This window comes from Macaca nemestrina, chromosome 9 (assembly GCF_043159975.1).
Source record: "Macaca nemestrina isolate mMacNem1 chromosome 9, mMacNem.hap1, whole genome shotgun sequence".
Classification (NCBI taxonomy): Eukaryota; Metazoa; Chordata; class Mammalia; order Primates; family Cercopithecidae; genus Macaca; species Macaca nemestrina.
The window spans coordinates 34,739,622-34,760,890 of NC_092133.1; the positions used below are offsets into that span (position 1 = coordinate 34,739,622).

General features: G+C 39.2%; 1 protein-coding gene and 1 pseudogene across 9 annotated transcripts in view; both read left to right on the top strand.

Annotated features, from left to right (window-relative positions):
- LOC105478425 (heparanase 2 (inactive)) overlaps positions 1-21,269 on the top strand; it is an 870,370-nt gene that overhangs the window by 293,466 nt on the left and 555,635 nt on the right. The gene's annotated exons all lie outside the window — the stretch shown is intronic.
- The window catches only part of LOC105478423 (ADP-ribosylation factor-like protein 5A), a 34,579-nt pseudogene continuing 13,911 nt past the window's right edge, over positions 602-21,269 (top strand).

Here is a 21,269-nt window from a genome sequence, read left to right on the forward strand (position 1 = left end):
TCTGTTATCCCTTTGAGTAAACTTCCTACGCCCATCACTTTCTCTACTTCCTCTTTAAGGCCAATAACTCTTAGCTTTGCCCTTTTGAGGCTATATTTTATTTCATTATGTGTGTATCCATTGCATGTTTTTTGGTTTGAGGATTCCCCGAGGGTTGCAAATACTATTTTATAACCTATCTAGATCTTGTAGGTGTGCTTCATTTTTTCTTTATTCCTTTTTCTTTTGTCTTTTTCTTTTGTCTCCTCTGTGTATTTTATTCCTTTTTCTTTTGTCTCCTCTGTGTATTTTTAAATAGCCTGTCTTCAAGCTATTTCTTCTGCTTGATCAGTTCTGCTATTAAAGGACTCTGATGCATTCTTCGGTATACCAATTGCATTTTTTAGCTCCAGAATTTCTTCTTAGTTGTTTTTAATCATTTCAATCTCTTTGTTAAATGTATCAGATAGAATTCTGAATTCCTTCTCTGGGTTATTTTGAGTTTCTTTGAGTTTCCTCACACAGCTATTTTAAATTCTCTTTCTGAAAGGTCACATATCTCTGTTTCTCCAGAATTTATCAGTGGCACCTTATTTAGTTTATTTGGTGAGGTCATGTCTTTCTGGATGGTGTTGATGCTTATAGATATTCTTTGGTGTGTGCACATTGAAGAGTTAGTTATTTATTGTGTTCTTCACTATCTGGACTTATTTGTAGCTATCCTACTTGGGAAGGCTTTCCAGATATTTGAAAGGACTTGGGTGTTGTGATCTAAGCTGTATCTGCTTTCGGGGACACCCTAAACCCAGTAACACTGTGGTTCTTGTAGACTCATAGAGGAACTACCTTCATGGTCTTAGACTAGATCTTGAAGAATTCGCTGGATTATCAGGCAGAGGCTCTTGTTCTTTTCCCTTACTTTCTCTCAGAGTCTCTCTCTCTGTTCTGAGCCACATAAAGCTGGAGCTGGAGTGACACAAGCACCTCTGTTGCCACCACTACTATGACTGTGCTGGGTCAGTCCTGAAGCCAGCAGAGCACTGAGTCTTGCCCAAAGCCTGTTGTACCACTCCCTGGCTACTGCCTATGTTCATGCAAGGCCCTGGAGCTCTACAATCAGCAAGTGGCAATGCCAACCAGGCCTGTATTCTTTTCAGGGTGGTGAGGTTCCCCAGTCCCAGCTAGGTCCAGAAGTGCCATCCTGGATTAGGGACTAGAGTCAAAAACCTTAGAAGTCTACCTAGTGTTCTATTGTACTGTGGCTGACATGGCACTCAGATTGCAAGATGCAGTTCTTCCCACTCTTTTCTCCCATTTCCAAAGACAGAGAAGCCTCACCCCATAGCCACCGCCACCCCAGTCCACAAGGAATACTGCCAGACTTTCGCTGATGTTCCCTTAAGGCCCAGGGGCTCTTAAGTCAATTTGTGGTGGATGCTGCCTGGCTCAGGACTCACCCTTCAGGGCAGCAGTTTCTCCTCTAGCCTAGGGCAGGTCCAGAAATGGCCGAGAGTCAAGTCCTGGAATCAGGGACGTCAAGAACCCACTTAGTGCTCTATCCCAGTGTGGTTGTGCTGGTACCTAAGTTGCAAGACAAAGCCCCCTTTACTTTTCCCTATGTTTTTCTCAAGCAGAGGTAGTTTTACCTTGTAGCCAGCACAGCTGGTAATGTGGTGCTCTCACCTGAAGCCAGCAAGTCTCAGAGGCTCACCCAAGGCCCTTGATTATAGTACCTGGCTATTGCTGCTAGCTATTCAGGGCCCAAAGGCTCTTCAGTTAACAGGTAATGAATGCTGCCAGGACTGGGTGTTTTTCTTCAAGGCAGTGGAATCCCTACTGGCCCAGGGTGTGTCTAGAAATGTCAACTGGAAGCTAGGGCCTGAAACGTGGGCCTCATGACTCTGATCAGTGCCTATCCTGCTGTGGCTGAACAGGTATCCAAGATGCAAGACAAAGTCTTCTCTACTCTTCTTTTTCTCCTCAAGTGGAAGGAAGGGATCTCTTATGGAGCTTTGAGCTGTGCAGCCTGGGGTTAGGGGAAGAGTTGTGCAAGCACTTCCTTGTCTTCTCTAGCTTGTGTCTCAGCATGTCACATGCCCCCTCAGTCCACTGTGTCTGGGCCTAGTTTAACACAAGGATTTGCCTAAGAGTTGCAGTCCTTATGGTCTAGACTGCCCTTCGAGTTTACTTGGAGACACAGAGTGCTGTAGCCCTCCCTGACAAGGTTTGCAGGCACTCAGGTTCGGACAACTGGGATTGGTGATTCCCTTCTGGCTAGGTCTAGTTTAAATGCTCCCTCCGTGGGTGGGCATCAGCTGAGTTTGGTCCAGTTTTCTTTTCTGCTTTATCAGGATGGCACTGAGTTAAATTTCTCAGAATTTCTCTGTTCTTCCTCCCCTAGTGCCCAGAGAAGCTCTCTGCACCAAGCTACCACTGCTAGGGGGCAGAAGAGGGGTGGTGTCAGAGATTCAGGCTGTATTTTCTATCTCCTCAGTGCCTCTTTCAGTGACATTAAGTTAAAACCAGGTACAATGAGTGCCAGCCCCCCCCACCCCCCGATTTTTGATTCTCATGAAGGTGTTGGGTTTTTTTTGGTATAGATAGTCATTAACTTGGTGTTTTTCCTTCATATATAACTGTGTGAGGAGGTAATGCCTGCAACTGCTGTTGCCATCTTGCTATTATTAAGGCACAAGCCTGAGGACAAAAGCCAGTGTTCTAAGGACATCAGAGAAGAAATTAGAAAGCACTTGCATTATACCACTAAGCTACTAAATTAATTAATCCTTAAAACACCTTACTTTGTCTTCTCTTTTTATGTATTACATTTATGTGTTTTTTTCTTATTTGCTATTGTAAGTGTCTTAATTAATTCAGAGTAGGACCCTTAGCGAGATGCTCTATATCTTGTCTTGCCTAAACCATCAAGCAGGCAATAAATATGGTGACCAGGAACATGAGCTTTGAAGTGAATCAGATTTATGTTTAAATCCTGGCTCTGGTCTTTTATTAGATGAGTAGCCTTGCATGAATTATTTAACTTTGCTAATCTCTTTTTTTCTCATCTATGAAATAAGAGTAATAATTTTAGCTGTTTTACAGTGTTATTAGGATTAATAATGCATTCACACCCTTAACATAGTATCTCTCACATACTAAATGCTCAATAAACTCTTATTATTAATGTTCATCAGTGCAGATTGATGCCACTGTCCACACCATTTATGCATTAAGTAAACATTGATTAGGGACCTAGTTTGTAGGTTGAGTGTTGAAAACAGCTTGCTTCTCTCCTATGGAGACAGGCATGTGAACTGTAAAGCTTTTAATGGAGGGATCAGATAATTTGAAGTTCTTTACTCTTGTGTCTTCCAAGACCTGGAAAGGAATAAATGGACTATCTGGTCCTGCTACTTTGACTTTCGAGATAATGCTTCAGAAAGCCCTGGCTCTACTCTCACAGCCAATAAATATCATCCTCTGCCATAGTTTTCCAGGACACGTCCATAGCCTGTGTGTTCCCTGGCCCTGTTAGTTGGCCAGCTCACCATTTTCAGGTAGTATTTATGACAAAGCTGATGGTGATTTTAGAAAATCACTTAGAATGTCTCCCTTCACCTATCCCCAGATACATATCTCTTTTTCACTGTGGGTAGGGATCATGAAAGGCTAGGCGGATACTGCTGTATTTCTTTTACTAGCATAGTCTTGTGTGTTCTTCACAAAAGCTTAGGAGACCTCCATTATGACATTCACCACCCTCCCTCAACACATACACTTGCATACACACTGCCCTTCCCTCAGGTAAATCTCAGCAAAGAGCAAAGCATTTTAAACTTGCAAAAGGAGGTAAAAAACTTGGAAGGCCCTGCTCTGGAGAAGATGCTATGAGACTGCCTTGGAAAGGGAATGTCAGATCATCTTTCAGTCCAGGGAAAGCACACTGAAATGCACTAGGATACAAGAGAACTGGGCTGGGAGCCAGGAGACCGGTATTCCATAACAGACTTATGATGGGACCTTAGAAAGTCACTTCACCTTTCTATGTCTGTTTACTCATCTCCAGTTAACAACTATACATTCGTTGAATAGTTATTTATTTAATAATTATAAGTAGTTTATGAATTATATATTTATTTCAATAATTGCCTATTTGATTATTTAATTAAATATCTCCAGGAGATCCGAGACTACATCTGGTTCTACTTGGTATTGTAACCACTAGTATAATTCCTGATATAGAGTAAGTGCTCAAAAAATAATTATGAAAAATTTATGACTGAAGAAATGAATCTGATAGGAATGGGCTCTGGGAGAGGACCCTGAAGGTCCCTTCCTATTCTGTAAATAAAGGGAAAGTTATGTTTCCTCACATCCTCTTTAGTATAAAGAGGATGAATAGGCTGGGTGCGGTGGCTCACACCTGTAATCCCAGCACTTTGGGAGGCTGAGGTGGGCAGATCACTTGAGGTCGGGAGTTTGAGACCAGCCTGGCCAACATGGTGAAATGCCATCTCTACTAAAAATACAAAAATTAGCCAGACGTGGTGGTTCATGCTTGTAATCGCAGCTACTCTGGAAGCTGAGGTGGGAGAATTGCTTGAATCTGGGAGGTAGAGGTTGCAGTGAGCCAAGATTGCACCACTGCACTCCAGCCTGGGGGACAGAGTAAGTGAGACTCCATCTCAAAACAAAACACAACAAAAAACTGAATAGTGCTTCTTTGAAAAGGAATACACCTGCCATTGTATTTGAGAGGGGGGAACCACCTCAAGAAAGTGGAAGCACTAGAATGAACTTTTGAGGAAAATCTGGCTACTTTGACTCTACACGAGTGTATTTGGCAAAGCCTGAAGGTATATACACGTATGCACTTATCTTAAAGACCAAGGTAGAATCATATAAAGGTAAAACCATTATCTTGGACTATTTAGTGTCAATCAGAAATAAGAGAAAGTCCAATTCTTCATGTGTTGAAATAAATTTGGGGGCTTCCATAAAGGTTGTAGGGAAACTAAAGAATTCTGCAGGAGAAATTAACTCCTATATAGTGAGATGCCTCTGATGCAGAGGACATCTTGAAGCAATATGCAACACTTGATGACACCTCTTCAACACTTAGTAAATCTGACCTTTCCTTTCATCTGTCATTATGCTGAATCACATGGCCCAGCAAGCAGCTAACACATTGCAACCAAACTTCACAATTGCAGGCTGGGAACATGTGCTTCCTTACATTGATTAGTGATATTACCAGTGTTTAAGCCCATTTCCTGTCACCTTGGAGGATGGAGGTTACTTGACAGGAAGTCATTCTGTTGTCATCCAGCAGGGCTGCCAATGAATTCTTTAAACTTGTCGATGAGTAGAAATGCAGCCGGCTTTACTCTGACTTAAAGCTTTTGTATATGTTGAGTAACGCAGCATTTAGTACATCATGGAAGCACCTAGTTTTGATACTAATGGAATGTGCATTTCTTTGAATTTCTAAATTCCCAAAGGTTTAGGCAAATGCTGACATGAAAACTGTTTCAGTTAAAAATGAGCTTACTTTATGCTTAAAGGGTCATTTTGCATTAGCTGTGTCTTCAAGTCGATTTTGAAAAATTACCTCTTTGAGGAGTGGGCAAAAAAGGAGTCCCAAGAGGTAGTCCATTTCCTTTAATATATTCAAGCAACTTTTTCTTTGTATTGAAGATATTATTTGTCATACATTTTCCTTGTCATATTGAGCATTCCCAGACCATCATTTAAAACAGATTGGTAATTTGGCCCTTAATTTTGGCACCTGTACATCTTTTAAAGCTCTGGGCTGTGTTTGGAAACTTTACTACTCTGTAAGTTAATACCCTTTTAGGGCCTAAACGCCACCATTAACAGCAAATTGGCCTCTCAGGATGCTGGATAGAACCATTTTTTATATTTATTTGTTTAATCTTTATTAGCCAAAGGTTGTCCAACAGCTCTAAGGGAGTGATTTGCCCATGAGGCTTGGAAGCATGTTTAAATCTTTCCCTATAACTTCAGGGTTGGGAGAGAATACTTGAGGCTGCTTATAATTCCAACTGCTGTTTCTAGGCAGCCTTGAAAACCCAGCCATAAACTACTCTCATTCCCTGGCCTTTAGGCCTAGTAAGTCTAGATTTTCATACTAGAGAAGACCACAGAGATCATGTGGTCAAAACCCCTTATTTTACAGGTGGGTAAGCTGAAGTCCAAAGTGATTAAGCTGCTAGAGTTTTAAGTTATTTCTCTTCCCAGGGGATATTTGCTTATCCACCACTTGATAGTAGGCTTCGTCCCTGGGATGCAAGATTGGTACAACATACACAAATCAATAAACATGATTCACCACATAAACAGAACTAACGACAAAAACCACATGATTGTGTCAATAGATGCAGAAAAGGATTTCCATACAATTCAACATCCATTCATGTTAAAAACTCTCAATAAACTAGGTATCAAAGGAACATACCTCAAAATAATAAGAGCTGTATGTGACAAACCTATAGCCAACATCATGCTGAATGGGCAAAATCTAGAAGCATTCCCCTTGAAAACTGGCGCAAGACAGGATAGCCTCTCTCACCACTCCTATTCAGTACAGTATTGGAAGTTCTGGCCAGGATAATCAGGCAAGAGAAAGAAATAAAGGGCATGCAAATAGGAAGAGAGGAAGTCAAGCTATCCTAGTTTGCAGATGACATGATTCTGTGTCTAGAAACTTCCAGTCTCAGCCCAAAAGCTTCTTAAGAAGATAAACAACTTCAGCAAAGTTCCAGGATACAAAATAAATGTGCAAAAATCACTAGTATTCCTACATCAATAACAGTCAAACTGAGAGCCAAGTCAGGAATGAACTCACATTCACAATTGCCACACAAAAAAATAAAATACCTAAGAATAAAGCTAACTGAGGAGGTAAAAGATCTCTATAAGGAGAACTATAAACCACTGCTCAAAGAAATCAGAGATGACACAAACAAATGGAAAAACATTCCATGCTCATGGATAGGAAGAATCAATATTGTTAAAATGGCCATACTGCCCAAAGCAATGTATAGATTCAGTGCTATGCCTATTAAACTATCATTGACGTTGTTCACAGAACTAGAAAAAAACTATTTTAAAATTCATATGGAACCAACAAAGAACCTGAATACCCAAGGCAATCCTAAGCAGAAAGAACAAGGCTGGAGGCATCAGACTGCCTGACTTCAAACTATACTACAGGACTATAGTAACCAAAACATCATGGTACTGGTACAAAAACAGACAAATAGACCAGTGGAACTGAATACAGAACCCGGAAATAAGACCACACACCTACAACTGTCTGATTCTCGACAAACCTGATAAAAATAAGCAATGGGGAAAGGATTCCCTATTCAATAAATGGTGCTGGGATAACTGGCTAGCAATATGCAGAAGATTAAAACTAGAACTTTTCCTTATACCATATATAAAAATTAAGATGGATTAAAGGCTTAAATGTAACACCCAAAACTTTAAAATCCCTGGAAGGCAACCTGGACAATACCATTTGGGACACAGGCACAGGCAAAGATTTCATGATGAAGATGCCAAAAGCAATTGCAACTAAAGCAGAAATTGACAAGTGGGATCTGATTAAACTAAAGAGCTTCTGCACAGCAAAAGGAACTATTAACAGAGTAAATAGCCTACAGAATGGTAGAACATTTTTGCAAACTATGCATCCAACAAAGGTCAACTATCCAGCATCTACAAGGAATTTAAGCAAATTTACAAGAATAAAAAGCAAGCCCATAAAAAAGTGGGCAAAGGGGCTGGGCACAGTGGCTCACGCCTGTAATCCCAGCGCTTTGGGAGGCCGAGGCAGGCAGATCACCAGGTCAGCTGATCGAGACCATCCTGGCTAACACAGTGAAACCCTGTCTCTACTAAAAATACAAAAAGTTAGCCGACCGTGGTGGTGGGTGCCTGTAGTCCCAGCTAGTCGGGAGGCTGAGGCAGGAGAATGGCGTGAACCCAGAAGGCGCAGCTTGCAATGAGCCCAGATTGTGCCACTGCACTCCAGCCTGGGCAACAGAGCAAGACTCCATAAAAAAAAAAAAATGGGCAAAGGACGTGAACAGAAACTTTTTAAAAGAAGACATACACGTGACTGACAGTCATGAAAAAAAAAGCTCAACATCACCAATCATCAGAGAAACGCAGATCAAAACCCCAATGAGATACCATCTCACACTAGTTAGAATGACCATTATTAAAAAGTCAAAAAATAAAATATGCTGGTGAGGTTGTGGAGAAAAAGGAACACTTATACACTGTGGTAGTGTAAATTAGTTCAACCATTGTGAAAAACAGTGTGGTGATTTCTCAGATACCTAAACACAGAAATACCATTCAATCCAGCAATCCCATTACTGAGTATATACCCAAAGGAATACAAATCATTCTATTATGAAGACACATGCATGCACATGTTCACTGCAACACTGTATACAATAGCAAAGATATGGAATCAACCTAAGTGGCCATGAATGATAGACTAGATAAAGAAAATGTGGTAAATATACACCATGGAATACTATGCAGCCATAAAAAGAATGAGATCATGTCCTTTACAGGGACATGGATGGAGCTGGAGGCCATTAACCTTAGCAAACTAACACGTGAAGGGGGAGGACAATGGCTTATGAGGCTCGCCGCAGACAACTTGGTGGCAATGTCCATGAGCCAGGTGAGTGCATGGCAGCAGCAGGGCCTCGCATGTGGCAGGGTGACCTGGGTTTCACCTCCCTCTGGTTCCCTGGAAATGGGCCAGCAATCAGGGAGGGAGCAGCTGCAGAGGCAGAGGCTCCAGTGTGTCTCTCTCTGCTGCCCCCTTAGCCCAAGCCAGGGAGGCCAGGCGGTCTGGGTGTCTGGAGACAGGGTCCACTGCCCAAGAATGGGAAATCTCTTCACCAGGATATGGAGACTGTTCAATCACCAGGAGCACAAAAGTATCATTATTGGGCTGGATAGTGCAGGGAAAACTACCATCCTTTAACAATTTTCTATGAATGAAGTTGTACATACATCTCCCACAACAGGAAGTAATGTAGAAGAGGTAGTGATTAATAATACATGTTTCCGGCTGGTGGCTCACGCCTGTAATCCCAGCACTTTGGGAGGCTGAGATGGGTGGATCACCTGAGGTTAGGAGTTCGAGACCAGCCCAGCCAACATGGTGAAGCCCTGTCTCTACTAAAAATACAAAAATTAGCTGGGCGTGGTGGCATGCACTTGTAATACCAGCTTCTCGGGAGGCTGAGACAGGAGGATCGCTTGAACCCGGGAGGCGGAGGTTGCAGTGAGCCAAGATCGCACCACTGCACTCCAGCCTGGGTGACAAAGCAAGACTGTGTCTCAAATAACAATAATAATCATAATCATAATAATATACATTTCCTAATGTGGGATATTGGTGGCCAAGAATCTCTTCGTTCTTCCTGAAACACTTACTATACTAACACAGAATCTGTATAGTTGTGAACAGTAGAGAGAGAGAGAGAGAGAGGATTTCTGTAACTAGAAACTCTATAAAATGTTAGCACAGGAGGACCTAAGAAAAGCTGGATTGCTGATTTTTGCTAATAAATGAGATGTTAAAGAATGCATAACTGTAGCAGAAATCTCTCAGTTTGTGAAGCTATTATCTTTTAAAGATCACCAGTGTCATATCCAGGCATGCTGTTCTCTAACTCATGAGGCATTGTGCCAAGGACTTGAATGGTTGATGTCACAACTTAAGATTAGATGATCTCTACTGACTTCTTCTCATAGACTTTGTATAAATGAAGTGCTAAACTTTACCTGAAAGCTGCAGCAATTAAAGATTTAGATATATTTATAATCAACTGATTTAAGCCTTTTCCATGAGAAGAAAAATTAAGACCACTTATTTGAAAACAAAGATGAAGTCTCACCTTCCAATCTGCTTTCTCGTTAGTTTTTTCCAAAGTAAGTTATTAAAGCTGTGAATGATATTTTTTTCATAATGAATCCTCTCAGGACATTGTGTAGCCTGTGGTAAGTACAAAGGGAGAGGAAGACATTTTGAATTTTAAGAGCTTTATTGTCAGCATAACCCTCCCTAGTTGAGTGTTGTTCTCTTCTTGTTCCGTTAAGTCAAAATACAAATCAGCACAGATATTCAGTTTCCAGTATTTTAAAATATAATGTTACTTAGGAAAGTATTTTGCATAAGGTTGTATATGTATTGTTTATATACCTCAAGTTCAAGTTAATAGCTTTGACTGATGTTCTAAAGAAAAGCAAATAACACAAATATTAATAATATCCTTAGCTATAACCATAATGAGATAAGTACTGGCATTGGTGTTAGGTGCCATTTTATACTTTCTCCCTATATTTTCTGTATTGTATTAACCAACCCTCCAAATCATTGAGCTGCTTGTTTAAAAAAAAAAAGGAAAAGGAAAAAGCATGATATTGTGTATCTATTTTTTGTTGTTGACCAATCATACAGATGGAAACATAATTCAACAGAATTTGATAGCTGCCAGATTCTTGGCTTAGTATTACTAATGGGCAGGATTGTACAAGATTATTACTTGCAATTGTTCTTATGACATCTAAATTACTGAATAAATTTTTAATCCATTAATCAGTCTATCATAAATTGTGATTAAAATTATCAAATGAATTATCAGCATTAATTGGAAACTGTTGTGTGAAACATGTCTACTCAGAGAAGTAATATTCTATAAATATTATAAAATAATTTAGCTATGTTATTTTTAAGTATTAAATTATATGTCAAGCAGTTAAAATGAATTTCAAAGTAAAAGTAAGGTATGTTTTCTGAACAACATTGATAATTCCTTAATTTGCAGATTTCTTCTTTTTTATTTTAGGACTTAGAATATAGTGTGAGATTTTTTATTTATGTAAATTTTGTTGTATCTTCTGTAATATAAATATATTGTTTGACAATTATAAAATGCAAGCTTTTTTTAATGTCTTTAAGAATTTCTTTTAAAAATTGATTGATACAATGTAGTATTTGTACTAAGAAGTAACTTGACCCAAAATACCCTTTATGTTTGCTTAGAGCATTTTTTAAAAATATATGAAAGTCAAGGATATTCCTGTCACAACTGTAAACAAATTTGTCATAAATGTATTAAAACATATTATTGGGTACTCTATTTGTATATTTTTTTTTTTTTTTTTTTTTTTGAGATGGAGTCTTTCTGTGTCACCAGGCTGGAGTGCAGTGGCACGATCTCGGCTCACTGCAACCATTGCCTCCCAGGTTCAAGCAATTCTCCTGCCTCAGCCTCCCGAGTAGCTGGGACTACTGGCAAATGCCACCACGCCCGGCTAATTTTTGTATTTTTAGTTGAGACGGGGTTTCACCATGTTGGCCAGGATGGTCTCGATTTCCTGCCCTTGTGATCTGCCTGCCTCGGCTTCCCAAAGTGCTGGGATTACAGGCATGAGCCAACGTGCCTGGCCTGTGTATCTTTCATGGCCTGAAATCTGAAAGTTAATCGAAACTGGTACGTTTTAGCATATTTAAGAAAAGAAAACTACTTTTAATTTCAGCCTTTTAAATTTCAAGAAGATTTTGGTGAATAATAGTACATACTATAAGTATTGATCAAACTTTGAAAGTTCCTTTCTGTAAAATGTGAAATACTCAGTATCTAAATCCAGGTCAGGCCTAGGAGGTCAGTATTTAACATTCGATGTTTCATGTTTCATATTTATAATGTTCAAAATGCAAGCATAACATTTAATATTTGTCTACATGGTTTTACAAAACTAAATCCTAAATTACAAAAGGAAAAAAGAAAACCTAACACAGGGACAGAAAACCAAATACCACATGTTCTCATTTACAAATGGGAACTAAATGATGAGGACACATGGACACATCGAGAGGAACACAACACACACACATTGGGGCCTACAGAGGGGTGAAGGGTGGGAAGAGGGAGAGGATCAGGAAATATAACTAATGGGTACTAGGCTTAATACCTGGGTGATGAAATAATCTGTACAGCAAACCCCTGTGACACAAGTTTACGTATGTAACAAACCTGCATATGTACCCCTGAACTTAAAAGTTAAAAAAAAAAGACTGATGATTACTGAGTTGTCAGTGTTCTGAAATTGTGCAATTCATACTCATCCTCATGAGAGTTTTGTGTCTATCCTCAAGTATTTGACAAATGTTTTATTGACTCTTGGCAGGTAAGGGCTGGAATGGGAAAGGAATCCTAGATTTTTGGAGTTAGATGGCTTCTTAGAGGTTATCTAAGCTAATCTACTACCTTGATTTCCCTTTGCAGTAAAGCTGCCAATTTGTTAACCAGGTTTTGCTTAAGCACTTCTAGAATAGGTTGGCCTCCCATACCATGAAGTTGCCCAGTCATCTTTGAATTGACTTAGGAAATTATGCTTCTAAAAACAAGTTCTTATCTTTATCTATGTACTGCTCTCTTAAAATTTCTGCCCATTTATGGTAATTCTGATCTCTGGAATCAATAGGAGTCAAGTAAATCCCTCTTTCACAAGGCTGCAATTCATGAGCCTGCTTTTTCCCAAGCTCAGGAAAGTATATCATTAACACTATTATTGCTTCTAGGTGAAGGTGAGGATTCCCAAACAGGCTGATTTCATGGTCACTTTTTCCCCAAGTATGTTTTATTTACCTTTTATAATGTTTTATGTTAAAGGATTTTCAAAGATAAAAAAATAAAAAATAAACACATTTAGTTTACTTCCAGTCTTTTGGCTTTCCAAAACAATGGTTGCTACAAGTTTCATTTGATGTCCTCTTTAAGCACGTAAATCATCTTATTCCTTAAAGAATCTCACTGAGTTTTAGATTATTAATTTATTGGAGAACAGCTGTTGTCATAACAGAGAGGGTTCTAAGGGTCTGCTATTAAGAATTAAACTAGCTAATTGTTCCCAAACAATGGTCTATAAATGAATTTCAGTTTATAATGAAGTTTTTAGCAACTTGGGACAAAATAAGAACCAAGTGATGAGTTTTTATGAAGCTAAATTTATTTAATTTTTAAGTTCCAAGTTTATGTCCTTCCTACATTTTTGTTATTGAAGTTATGAAATGATGTTGATAATTAATGGTAGTTGCTATTTTAAATGTCTTTGTTTTGCAAAAGCAAATAACTATGAAAAAAATGAGCAACTCTGTTTTGGTGCCCTGATATTTTTCTTTTTGAAATATTACTGGTCCTGAAATCCATAAGTATGTGAATCACTGGCTTAGATACTCTTTGTCTCCTCCCAGGGTTAACATTCTATAGTCTATGAATTGTGGTTTAATCAGACTTGGACATGAAACCCCTATGGAAACCAGGTGCTACGGGAACTGAAGTTTGGAATTCTACAAGAAACTGGCTGCCTTTTCCCTCTGGTCCACTGTTGAATCAGTACTTCCAGATGGTGGCAAGGAAATATGGCTGCCAGTAGTAACCCGGCTCTGGAGGGAGACTGAATGCTATCCCTGATCCTTTTTTTGTTTGTTTGTTTTTGTTTTTTGAGACTGGATCTCAGTCTGTCATCCAGGCAGGAGTGCAGTGGTGCAATCATAGCTCATTGCAGCCTCAAACTAGGAGTTTGGGCTCATACAATTCACCCTCCTCAGCCTCCTGAGTAGCCAGGCCTACAGGGCATGTACCAGCATGCCTGGCAATTTTTTTTTTTTTTTTTTTGTAGACACTGGGCCTTATTATGCTGACCAGGCTGGTCTTGAACCTCTGGCTTCCAGTGATCCTCCCACCTCTGCTTTCCAGAGTGCTGGGATTATAGGTGAGCCACTGTGTCTGGCCTCAGTTCTCTTTTAATAGCCTTCAGAACATTTCTAGATGCTTCTGCACTGAAAAATTACATAATTGAACCAAAAATATAGGTTTTCATAATTCCCATCAACTGTTGCAAAGTTTTTGGTTCAAACTTGACAGAGCAGCAGGAACTTTCAGGTTAAAGTTATGAAAGTGGTTTCAGTTAATAGTAAATTGCAATTCTTCAATGATGGATGTTTTTAGAAATAGGACTGAACTCTGTTGTGACAATAAAAGGATCATTTAAAAAAAGCTTATCAAAACTATCTTCAAGGGTGCTTCATTTTATTTCCATTTTAGTCCCTATATACATTTCAGTCCCTTAAGCACTGAGTCTGGCTGCTTTAGAATTGAAACAGATGGACTTGAGGGTTTCTGTATCTAATTTTACAGTAGCATATCTCTTGATTATTGACACATTAAAGGCAATATATTTCTAGCTTAGAAATCTGATGCTAATTGGCTTTGGAATATTTTGTTTAAAAACATTTTCCAAATGGGGCTGTGAATTGTTCAGTTTCTTTATTCAGGATTAAAGAAAACATTAATTCTGCCAGGAAAAGATTGTCCAGTGGGGCAGAAACATTAGAGCCTTGGAGTTTACCTGTCAATCTTGTATTTTCATGTCCTTTGTCCAGAAATAAGCCCACAAGCTAATTGACTTCTGTTTCTTTCCTTTTGGCCTCTCATTTTTCTGAACATAAAGACTCAAATTAAAACAAAGATAAAATTCCAGGGGAAGCTGGCATTGATCAAGGTTTGGATTAAATTAAATTAAGTGCTTTTTATTGAACTCAGCAGTATTAGTTATTAAAACCAGAAGGCTTTACCCTTGCTAGTGTAAAAAAAGAAAACAATGACTCATGCTGGGGCACAGATTTTATTGGGAAGTTAAAGCACTCGTTTTCTCTTATTCCATTAAAACTTTTGCAGATAAACACATGTAAACAAGATCAGGAGATGGAAAGCAGTGAGGAGTCAGTCCTTCTGGGCTCTGGTGCTCCATGGTTTCTAACTTGCAGTTGCAAGAACTTAGGGAAAAAATCTTATCTGGGAAGAAAGCAAGAAGTCACACCAGGATTTTCTTTTTTGGACTGCATAAGTCATTTGAATTGCCAAAGTGCTTCTCTTTTTCTTGAGTGATTTGGAATTATGCATACAGGGCATGGGGAGAGGGCGGCAGCATCGTGTAGCATAAAAAGCATTAGCCAGGAAGTTGGACCCTGAATCTCAGTTTTAGGTCCATCACTTCCAGACTGGTTGGACCTGGGTAAGAAACTTAACCTCACTGCTCCTGCTTTCTCATGTGTGAAATAAGGGGCTAGACTCTAAAGGCCCTGCTCTCATTTTGTCATCTATTTCTGTTTTGTGTTATGACTGTAGGAGACCATCATGACCTGTAGTAAATACGGCAATTAACTCAGACTGGATTCAGAAAACTATGGCCTCTAGGCAAAATCTGCTGTGCCATCTCTTATTTATATATACTTTAATTAACTAAAGTCCAGATTGTTGTCAGCAAGGTGGCAGAATATGACTTTCCAGTGATTGTCCTCTGCAAAAACATCACTTTGAACAACTATTCATGCATGAAAATTCCTTTACATCAGCAATGGAAGCCAGGTGAGAGATTTCAGCACCTAAGTATAGCACAGAAATAAGAAAAGACACATTGAAGAGGGTGGGAAAGACAGTTTTACATCACCTGCATCACTCCTCCCTCAACGCCAGGCAGCGCAATGTGGAGATAGATACTCTGTCCTTGGGGGAGGGAGAGGAAAATGAGCATCGGATGCTACCTGGAACCCCAACACTAGCCCTGCCCCAGAACAACCTAGTGCCACACAAGCCCTCACAGCCCCAGACTCCAGGCTGGTATGTGTGGACTGAATGTCTAGGCTCATCTTGGTGCCAGACCAGATCCTGAAGCTCTACACTCCAGGTCTACCTGGAGGACTTGTTCTATGTGCTACCCTACCACCAGGTTGATCCCCACAGTGCTAGCCTCCAGGCCACCCCCAGCAGTGGGCTAGTATCAACAATCCCAGGCTTCAGGCCTGCCCTAGCACCAGACTGGCCCCTGTAGCCCTGGTCATCAGGCCAATACCTGTGAACACAGCCTCCAGGCTGGCTTCTGCAGAAACAGGTTCCAGGCCCACCTAGCCCAGACCAACTCTGGAAGCCCCAGGCTCCAGACTAGTACGTGTAAATGGAGCTTCTAGGCCTACCCTGGCACAAGACAGAATCCTGCAGCCCTTGGATCCAGGCCTGCCTTGCACACTAGTACTCGGGGCTGCCCCAATACCAGGCCTACCCCAGCAGCCCCAGGCCTCAGACTGGTACCAGCACTGAACTGGCCTCAATGGCCCTAGGTTTCAGGCATGACATAGCACCAGGCCAACCTCTACAGACTTAGGCTGTAGGTTCACCCCTGCATGAGGCCAGCCCCTGAAGCCCTAGTCATCAAGCTGGTACCTATGGACAAAATCACCAAGATGGATAGGTTCTAGGCCCACCCAATGCCAGGCCAGCTTCTGGGACCCAAGGCTTCAGTTCTGCCCTAGATTTTGGAGCCTGGAGCCATAATGGCCCATGACTGCCAAAGCCAGGATGGTTGCAGGCCCTTTTCAGGCTTTAATCTTACTCTAGCACCAGGTCATAGCGTCTGGCATCAGATACAAGGCAAGCTGCTGTAGACATAGGCTCTGGGGGCCTGCTCAGTGCCAGACTTGTCCCTGTGGTGCCATCCTCCAGGGCAGTCCTTGTGGCCACGAGGTCTGGTAGATCCAGGGTCCAGGCCTGCTGCAACAGACTCTGGTTCTAGACTTGTCCCCATGGATCAAGACTCTAGGACCACCTTACAGATCCAGAACCCAGGCTCACCCTTGTATCCCATCCCCACTCTAGTTCCAAGCCAGCCCTTGTGGACTCAGTTCCCAGGACCATCCCAGCACCTGGCTGACCCCTGCAGACTTAGGCTCAGAGACTACCCCAGTGCCAGAACAGTTCATGTGGATACAGGCTTCAGGGAAGCCCCTGGAAAAATAGGTTCTAGGCCTACCCTCTGTGACCTAGGCTCCAGGTCTACTCCTGAGGAACCAATCAACAGGTCCACTCTGGTGTGTTTAGGCCCTAGGCTTAACCCCATAGAACTAGGTTCCAGGCCCACCCACCTGCTGACTCAGTTACAAGGCCACCTGTCCAAAGACTCCAGCAGTAAGCCCACCTGTGGACAACTTACTCAGAATGCCAGACAACTTACTCAGAATCTCTGGATGGACTGAAAAGGAAGGGCTCTCCCATACAAAGCCAGTCAGCAAAAACTAGAGTGAATTCCAACTTCTTTCCATGTGCAAACTTCAATGTAAGATAAGAGGAAACACGACAAACCAAGGAGATATAACACTACCAAAAGAGCACAATAATCTCCCAGTAGCTTTTATGAACTACAGATTATGAACTGCCTGAAAAACAATTCAAGATGATTGTTTTAAGGAAGCCCAGAAAAATTAAAGAAAATACAGAAAAAAATTGTATGAAATCAGGAAAACAGTAAACTATCAAAATGAGAAATTTAACAGAGAGATTGAAATTGTTTTTAAAAGTGAAACAAATTCTGGAGCTGAAAGATACAATGAATGAAGTGAAAACTGCAATAGAAAGCATCAATAGCAGAATTGATAAAGCAGAAGAATAAATCTGTGAACTTGAAGATAGATTATTTGAAAATATATAGTCAAAGGATGAAAAATAGAAAAAGAAAAGGAGGGAAGAAAACTTACCGAATTTATGGGACAATGTAAAAGAGCAAATGTCTGAGTTATAGGATTTCAAGGAGAAGAGAAAGACAAGTGGGGTAAAAAGCTTACTTTAAGAAATAGTAGCAGAAAACTTTTCAAATCTGGGAAAACACATAAAGATCCAGAGATCTAGGTACAAGAAGGTCCAAGGTATTGAATCAAATTCAGTTCACACAAGATTATACTAAGACATATTATAATAAAACTGTCAAAAATCAAAGACAAAGAGAAGATCCTGAAAGCAACAAGGAAAAATAAGCAGATCACATGTAAGGGAATTCCAATAAGGCTATCAGTGGACTTCCGAGCAGAAACTTTATAGGCAGGAGATAGTGGGATGGTACATTAAAAGTACTAAAGGAAAAAAGAAACCCTGCCAACCAAGAGTACTGTATTCAGCAAAGCTGTCCTTCAGAAATGAAGGCAAGATAAAGACTTTCTCAGACAAATAAAAGCTGAGGGAGGTCATCACCACCAGACCTGTCTTATATGACATACTAAAGGTAGTTCTTGAACTTGAAAGGAAAGCACACTAATTAGTGATACAAAAACTTACGAAGCTATAAAACTCACTAGTGAAAGTAAGTACCCAGTCAAATTTAGAATTCTCTAATACTATAAAGATAATATGTAAATCACTTATATCTTTAGTATGAAAGTTAAAAGACAAAAGTATTAAAAAGATTAATAGCTACAAATATTTCTTAAGGAATACACACTATAACAAGATATAAATAGTGACATCAAAAATGTAAAATATTGGAGGATGAATGAAAGTGCTTAGTTTTTTTTAATGCAATCAAATTTTTGGGTTAACATAGTTTCTTATAACTATAAGGTTTTATGTAAGCCTCAATGTAGTCACAAAGCAAAAACCTATAATTGATACACTGAAGATCAAAAGTAAGATGTTAAAGCATACTTCTAGAGAAAAATCACTTAACTGCAAAGGAAGACAGCAAGAGAGAAAGAAAAGAGGTTCTACAAAAAAAATAAAAAACAAAAAAAAAAACCAACAAAAAAAACCAAAAACAAAAACAGAAGACAATAACAAAATAACAGTAATAAGCCCTTACATATTAATAATTACCTTGAATGTAAGTAGATTGAATTATCCTATTAAAAGACATAGATGGGCTGAATGGATTAAAAAAAGCAGGGCCAACTATGTGCTGTGTACAAGAGACTTATTTCACCTTTAAGGGAACACATGCTGAAAGTGAAGAGATGGAAAAAGATATTCCATTCAAATGGAAACAAACAAATGAAAAACAGCAGGGTAACTATACTTATATCAAATAAAATGGTGCTGAGAAAACTGAATTTCCACCTGCATTAGAATGAAATTAAACCCTTGTCTCACAACATATGCAAAAATCAACTCAAAATGGATAAAAGACTTAAATTTAAAATCTGAAACTTTACCATTACTAGAAGACAATCTAGGGAAAAATTGCCATGACCCCAAAAGCATAGGCAACAAGAGGAAAAATAGACACACAGGATTACATCAAACTAAAAAGTTTCTGCACAGCTAAAAAAATCCATAGAATGTTGAAAGAACCTATAGAATGGGAGAAAATATTTGCAAACCATCCATCTGGTAAAGGGTTCATATCCAAAATGTGTAAGAAACTCAACTCAATAGCAAGAAGAGAACCTGATTAATAAACGGGCATAGGACCTGAATAGATGTATCTCAAAAGAAGCTATAAAAATGGCCAACAGGCATACAAAAAGGTGCTTAACCATCAGAGAAACGCAAATTAACACCACAGTGAGATATCACCTCACACCCATTAGAATTGCTATGATCAAAAAGACCAAAGATAACCTGTTGGTAAGCATGTGGAGTGAAGGGAACCCTTGCATGCTGTTGGTGGGTATGTGTACAATTATTATGAAAAGTAGAATGGATGTTCCTCAAAAAACTAAAGATAGAACTACCGTTTGATGCAGCAGTCTCATTAATGAGTATTCAAGGGAAATGAATTCAGTGTATTGAAGACATATCTGCACTCAGACGTTCATTGCAGCATTATTCATAATAGCCATATATGGAATCAATCTAAGTGTCCACAAGCAAATGAATTGATAAAGAAAATGTGGTGTATATATATATATACGATGGAATACTATTCAGCCTTGAAAAAGGAGGAAATCCTGTCATTTGTGACAACATGGATGAACATGGAGGACATTATATTAAGTGAAATAAAGAGGCAAAGAAAGATTAAAAACTGCATAGTATATATGTGGAATCTAAAAAATTGAACTCAGAGAAGTAGAGGGTAGAATGGTGGTTACCAGGTGATAGGGAGTTGGTCAAAGAATACAAAATTTCAGTTAGATAGGAGGTGTATGTACAAAGGATCTATTGTACAACATGGTTAATAACAATGTATTGAGGAGATTTTAAGTGTTCTCATCACAAAAAAAGATAGGTATGTGAGATAATACCTATGCTAATAGCTCAGTTGATCCATTCCACCATGTATACATATTTCAAAACATCATTTTGTATATGTATTTTGTAATTTTTATTTTTCTATTAAATAAAAATATAAAATACTTTTTGATCTGAAAAAATTAACCAAAACTCATACTTTATAGATATTTACCTAGTTTTTACATGTATTCATTTTCTGTTCAGGGTCTCATCCAGATTTAGTCATCATGACTCTTTAGGCTCCTCTTGACTGACAGTTTCTCAGACTTTTCTTGTTTTTGATGATGTTGACAGTTTTAAGGAATATTGGTCAGGTATTTTATCAGGTGTCTGTATGAGATTGGTCTGCTATTTTTCTTATGATTTAAACTGAGGTTATAGATTTGGTTATAAGTCACTATCAGTATGACTTATCACTGTTCATGTTGGCCTTTATCACCTGGCTGGGGTAGTGTTTGTCAGGTTTCTCCAATGTAAAGTTACTTACCCTTCCTTGGTATCCATACCATAGTTTTTGGAAGGAAGTCACTACTATGTGCAGCCCACACTTAAAGAGTGGAGAGTTATGCTTCACCTCTGTGAGGATGGAGTATCTACATCAATTATTTGTATTCTGCATGAGAGATTTGTCTTTTCTCCCATTTGTTTATCAATTGCTTATTAATAGTGACTGTGGGTATTTATGTTATATTTTGGGTTATATTACTTTAATTGTTTCATTGTTCAAATTGTTCTAGATTTGGCTATGTGTAGCTCTTTCAGCTGGCTCCCATGTCTCTTTGATGTACCTTCTCATTGCAGATTTTGTTGATGAGTAGTTGCTTTTGCCATCTGTGTTTGTAAATAAAGGTTTATTGGAACACAGCCACACTTATTATCTTATATATTCTTTATGGCTACTTTTGCACTACAGTGGCAGAGTTAATTCACTGCAACAGAGACCATATTGCCTGTAAAGCCTAAACTAATTACAGTCTGACCTGTTACAGAAAAAAAAATTGCTGACTCTTGATCAAGACCATTCTCTATGATTTTTAGTAATGTACTGTAGCTTAATGGATTATAATTTCCAGAATTTTAAGATTCAAATTTATGTCATACTTTTTACTCATAACATTATCTTTACCCTAAAGTATAATCATCAATGGTGTGTACTGTCAACAAGCCTTT